Source organism: Lytechinus variegatus, chromosome 19, assembly GCF_018143015.1.
Source record: "Lytechinus variegatus isolate NC3 chromosome 19, Lvar_3.0, whole genome shotgun sequence".
NCBI lineage: Eukaryota > Metazoa > Echinodermata > Echinoidea > Temnopleuroida > Toxopneustidae > Lytechinus > Lytechinus variegatus.
The window spans coordinates 3,794,651-3,801,743 of NC_054758.1; positions in this window are offsets into that span (position 1 = coordinate 3,794,651).

A 7,093-nucleotide genomic window follows, 5' to 3' on the forward strand; every position below is an offset into this window, starting at 1 on the left:
GGTGGGTGGGTCGGACAATTAGTTATAAAGTATCGTATAAACATGTAATACATCTTTATCGTTGGTGGAAGTTTTATCCAATTAGTATTCCATATAACTGTATATTATGTATTCTTTCATTTACTGAGTCATATATTTTCTGGGTGACCCAACCCTACAAGCATACTGCCTTCATGGGCATCCGATTTTCCTAATACACTGTAAAAACTGACACCAGTTGGTGTTAATAGAGGACCACACCCTGAGGTGTTAAGATTACTAAATAGAGATTGAACATAACACCAATAAGTGTAAATGTAACAACCAAAGGTGTTGTAAAAACACCTATAGGTGTAAAACTAATACCACCAATTTAACACCGATGTAAAATAACTGGTGTGGTCCTCTATGTACACCGGTTAACACCACAGTTTTTGCTGTGTATGTATATATAAAATAGTAATGATAATAATAATAATAGTATGCAACATTTATATAGCACTCAATACAAATGTATTAAAACAAAGTATTTTGAATTTATTTTAAAATATGATACGTCATTTATAAATAATGTCTCATTTCTATACTTTGTAATGTTTGCATATTCTTAATTTTGCATGTTTTTGAATGGAAAATAAATGAATTCAATTCAAAATTCAAGCCGGGTGTGTGAAAAAATACCAATTTACGATTATAAAAATTATGTACAATATGATTTAGTAATTTTCAGATTATATATACTCAATCAAAATGCCATTAATATTTTTTCGTGGGGACACGCTTTACTCATACGAGTAGTGCTGGGGGTGCTCCCGGGGGGGGGGGCACTTACATTGACGAGTGGATACCATGCGCGACCAAAAAAAACACGTAAAAAGGATGTCCTTTTCACGATAGGGCACGTTACTGGTTACGTGATAAGGGTGTCAAAAACACAAAAATAATGAAAAAAGGGTATCTATTTCGCTAGGAAAATTACGTGTTTAGGGTCGAATTTGCGGGGATGATAAAACAAAATTAAAATGTTTTATAAAGGATGTCCTTTTTGCCCCAACACCACGTGTTTAGAGTCTTATTTGCGCGAGGTGTAGAAGGTGGGGTCGCACTAAACCAAAGTAAGGTAAAGCCGATCGACGACCGAAGGACCCGTAACAATAAAACATTCCTGTACTTGTTTAGGGGTTCATTTCAGGGAATATTTGCCAAGAGTATCGTTTTGTTTCCAATACTTGTTAAGGGTAGGGTTTCACACGCCAATACTTGTTAAGGGGTGCATTTTCAGAATATGGAAATTACGTGTTTAGGGTGCTTTTCGAGACCCCATGGTCGCGCATGGTATCCACTCGTGAATGGCAGTGGCCCCCCGGGGGTGCTTCAGTGCCTCCAAGATTTTTCCCAGGGGGTGTTGCGTGTATCTTTTTCCTTAGGCAGCACCCCTAGAATTCTGGTTGGTTCGTCACGTAGGAGAAATGTGCTGAAAATGAAAAACATATCTTGTATTGAAACCCTTTTTGGGGGCTTATAAAATTTCTTGGCACCAAAACAACCTTCATTTTGTAGTGAATTTGCTTGTCAATTTTACATAGGCGGATCCAGTGGGCCAAGAAGCCCGGGACTCCCTTTTGGCGGAACAAAAAAAGGGGGAGCATTTGCAAAAAGGAAAAAGAAGGGAAAAGGAGGAAAAAATAGAGGAAGAAGAAGAGTGAACAAACTAAGGTGATGGGGCGACGTGGAAAATAAAATAAAAAACCTTTCATGCCATTATATAGAGTTTTCGCTCGTGCTTCGCGTTCGAATTGCATGTTTGATGAGATAGGCCTACATGAGATTCTACCCTGATAGGCTTATATGGAGCTTAAAATATCAAGTTTTGAAGTCGATTTTTCATATTTCAGCTCCAACAACGAGCTTTCATTATTTTTTTTTATTTTCTGTGCTCTGTAAAATGTCCGTTTTATTGTCTCAGTATCAACATTTTCAGCTCGCTCTGCGCGCTCGCGTTATTTGATTTGTTCCTGTTCTTTGCATGTATTGCATAAAGATCTCAAAATATCCCTTGTCATGTCTGATTTTCAAAATCTATCAACCAGCGCTTCGCGCTCGCATTTTGATTGGTGAGTAATGTATACCTTGATAATTTCCTCTATAATAATAAGCAATTCGGTAACAAACTACTTAAAATCCTATTTTCATGACATCGCGATTTGCGCTCTCATTAATTTGTTGAAAATACATTAACCCATGCATCCTATTACAAAAGGGCCTAAATGTCCAGTTTTCAGGAATTCGTATCAACGAATTTCGAGCTGTCATTAGGCTTATAAGATTAATGAATACAAAACAATTTCATGAATTCCTAATAATTATTGAATTGTCCCTTTTTCAGAATGGAACGTCTCGCGCTTAGGAAGAGGAATAGAAGTCATCGTTTTCATTTTATGACCGAATGTCTGTCCTTAGGATGTCCAGGTCCTATATAAAATACATATAATAAAGATATGAGGTTGCGCTTCGAGCTGATGTCATTTATTAAGAGCCATCCATAATTTCCACTTCACAATTTTCATACATTGTGCTTGAATTAGTGCTTAAATTGACCCTATTCAAATAGGAATATGAAATATTTTCCGCTCCCTCTTCGCGATCACGTTATTTATTTTCATAATAAATATTTATATATTTATAAAATATATATTTAGGATGCCCAGATACTAGGTATAAACATGATAAATCTTGAACACAAAAACGATTATTTATTGAGATACACAGATTGTTCTTTATTTAAGACATGCTTGAATTATCCAATTTCGGACTAAAATTTTCTCCTCGCGCTTTGCGCTCACATTGATTCAGGATACCCAATTGCCCATTCTTTTATGATTTAGAAAACATGAATAGTGACTCTCGTTTTTAGGTCTAAATCTCTTTTTTTCGTTCACTCTTCGCGCTCGCATTGTGAAGATATGCCTATCATACCCATGATCATGATGATTATAGAATATGCTCTGTTGGAGTGGTCGTGGATCGGAGATAAAAAAAATCATCACCGCTCGCTACCGTTCACCATTTTCGATTTCGATTGTTTTTTTTTTCGATTTTTGTTTCCGATTTTTCCCCAAATTTTGTGAGCGAAATTCGACCTTTTCTCCCTACCGTTCCACGACAACGCTCGGGCGGTGTGACCAGGCCTTCAGAATTTCCATTTTTTAGGTTGGAATGTCAAAAATGTTCAGCTCGCGCTTCGCGCTCGCTTTATTTGATTATTGAATATGTATTGCTTTATGGCTCACTATAATCAGTCCTCAACAAGTCCCTTTTGATCAATTATTTAGGCCTACGCATTTAATTAAGGATCACAAACATTGCCCAGAATGTTCGACTTTCAGGAAAAGATACATGAAATTTCCACACACAAAAAATAGCTCGCGCTCGCACTATTTAAATATTGCTTATGAAGTTATGAAATTACTATGCTGAAGTGACTTCTTTTCTCAGATCACACTCTAATTAGGCCAATTGATAATTGATATATAACATGAATTCCAGAAATAGTCCTAGATCGGAATATCAAATATTTTCAGATAGCATTCACTTCGAGCTCGCCTCATTGAAAAAGGTTTGATTTATATCTTGTTAAATTTTCCCCTTTTCAGATCGGAATATCAAAATTTCTCAGCTCGCACTCGGATAATTTATCTAAGAAGACTCTTCTCCTTTGCATGATCACGGAGGGAAATGTAGATAAAGTTATTTTTCCGCCCCTCCCAATTGGCGATTGTATGAAAACATCGAATTTTTTAAATTTCATCCAACAGAAAAAGGAAGGTAGGAACATGACATCATAAGCCCACCTACATGACCCATATACGGCGTGCATCTAACTGTTTTCAAAATGCTAACTTCAATAGGGGAGGACACGCCCGGTCGGTTGTGCCCCCCCCCCCCATCCCTGAATCAGCCACTGCGTTGAACGATGATATATTTTGTTTTGTGCATGTCTGAGCAATACCTAACTTCAGAAAAACATGCATTGTTCGATTCTCGTGTGCGAAGAACGCAAATAAACATTGCATAGACCTGGATGAAAAATGAATGGCACATAACTGAACAGTTCACGGATCATGACATCACAAACAAAAGATCAACTTTGAACGTTACACCGCCGCCTGCCATAAGTTGGTTAACCTGAAAGGTTGGGTAACTTTAAAGGGTGGCGAAATTTCATCTCACCAAAAGTTCTGTGACATTTTTTTTAATATCTTTTACATTGTCTGGCTTAAATTCAGTGACTCTTTATTCATTTTAAAGCAAATTTCATACCCATTCGTAGTTTCATGTTTTAGTATTCTTATGATGAACTGAGACGTGTTTGAGATTGGTTCGGGGCGGAGGATTTTGCGGATGCGTTACATAGACTTTACACGCTGCTACTTGAATATTGACAACAACAAAACAACATAAGGACGAGCAATTTAAAAGATTACATTTTCGTCTGTTTATTAGCATGAAAACTATTAGAAAAAACAATAATTCGTATTATTAGGCTAGGTGAAGCCAGTAGCGGTTACACTACGTAATTCCGAAACACGCAAACTGCCTATAACTTGATGTTCGTTAATCCGAAAACGTAAAAGGGTTCGTTAATCCGAACATTTGTGGCGTTATTCCGAAGGTTCGATAATCCGAAAACGAAATAAGGTTCGATGTTTTGAAGGTTCGTTAATACAAAAACGAAATAAGTTTCGTTATCCGAAAACGAAATAAGGTTCGTTGTTCCGAAGGTTCGTTCGTCCGAAAACGAAATAAGGTTCGTTGTTCCGAATGTTCGTTAGTCCGAAAACGAAATAAGGTTAGATAATCATCTAGTTTTCGGACTAACGAACCTTCGGAATTACGAACCTCATTGCTTTTTCGGACTTACGAACCTTCGGAATTACGAACCTCATTTCGTTTTCGGACTAACGAACCTTCGGAATAACGAAGCTTCGGAATTACGAATGTGTGCGGTCAGTAGCGAATGATGAGTATAAAGTGGTTTGTTACTGTACCGGTATGATAGTAACAGATTTTGACCATTTTATTTTGACAGAAGAGAAAACGTTTTATGTCGCGATAGCGCATCTTTAATCTGTACAGGTACATTCATAATGAAAATGTGGGTTGTTAAGATCATGAGAGATATGACATTTTTGTTTATGAATAAGAGTTTTTTTTATGGCTGTTTTTTTTTAAACAACTCTAAAGAATATTTCTCGGCATTCATAGCATTATCACGTGATGAAACACACCCTTTTCGAACTGGCAATATTTCAATAAACAAAAATACAAGTGGGTTAAAAATATGCCAAACACAATGCTGTTTATATCATAATCCAGGGATGTTCAAGGAAGAAAGATAAGTCCAGCACAATACATTCGAAAATCTATACAGAAATCTAACACAAAAGCATGCCAATCATTGGCAAAGCATTCCTCGGGAATTTGATATTCCATGATACGTGCCGATTTACCCCTGCATATACATGATATAATATTATTTTTGTATCTAGGAGCATTATTTTGAATAGTGTCTATTGCAAGTTTTGGTAAAAACAAAATTATACAACCTGTATAAAATTTTATACAACCGCTGTTTACTATATGAACCTAACAACTGTTGTTTGAAAATGATGCAACACTCGGTTGTTTAAAGTTAAACAAAAGGTTGTATAAATTTTTCATACAAATTGTGTTTAAAACTCGGTTTCATACAGCGGATTGTAAAAAGATTTTTTATGCAATTCTGATTAAATTTTGTGCAACTGTATAAGCTATGGTTGTATAAAAACTATTCAAAAATGGTTGTATAAAAGAAGGCGAAGGAGGAGGAGGCAAAGAAGAAAAAGGCAAAGGAGAAGAGGAAGAAGGCGAAGGAGATGTGCATTAGAAGACACATTCAATCATCCCACATTCAAGAAAAAAAAATGTTAGACAAGTGTGACTGACAATCAAATAAAACTTTTCTACTTTTATCAAAGGTATTTAGTTGGGCAACAAAAGGCTGGGAGGTCCTTACGATATTGCATGCCAACATAACGGAAAATAACCATGAAAAAGGGAGTACAAAAATTATATATAATTAGTTACAAAGTTGACTAATTTCTGCAAAGCTGACAATTTCGCGCTATTTTATTCATTGTATTCATTCTCATGTTTGCGTGAATCTGATATATTAACGTTTAATATTACTCGAATTCTTGCTTAAAATTGTGTAGGTGATAACCGTTATGCCCAAAAATGTAATAATGGATCAGAACTATACAAGCCAAATTGGAATCTGATCTTCCGGCCTTTCACACGGTAAAAAATCTTAATTTAAATGATGATTCCAGTAAAAAATAAGGCTTATATGACGAATTTTTAGCACGATCGTCTATACATGTATATGTGCGTCGTACCTATTCTTGTTGTCCAACCCCGCCGGCGTACATGCAGAGGGGGGGGGGGGGGGGGCATGGGCAACAAAATACAGGTTTATTTCAAAGGGAATAAGGGGAAGGCGATGCACTCAAAGGGCCTTTTCAGACGTGAATCTTGAATCATTCAACCGCCCTTTCACTTGGTAAAAAATCGTAATTTGAATGGTGGTTCCAATGAAAAATAAAGCTAATGACGAAAGTCTAGCACGTGTGCACTAGAACATGATTAGAATCACGAACGCTAATCACAGTCACCATTACAACAGCAATTATCATTACAATGATGATTCAAGATTCACGTGTGAAAGGCCCATTGTAATGACGATTGCAATTTGTCTTTAGAATCATCGGACCTTTCACACGCAATATTCGTACCGTAACTGGAATTCATCCCTGGACATGCTGGAGTAGAAATTTAATTCGTGATTGCGATTAGAGTTCGTGGTTCTAGTTTGGTTTCACACGTGCTAATAATTCGTCAATAGCCCTTTATCACTGGAATCATTCAAATTACGATTTTTTACCGTGTGAAAGGCAGATACTTATAATAATACTAAAATAATATTCCGCATTTATATAGCGCTTGAAATACATCGGAACGACGTCTCTAAGCGCTTTACAGATATATTATTATCCCGGTCATCGGATCCTTGCAT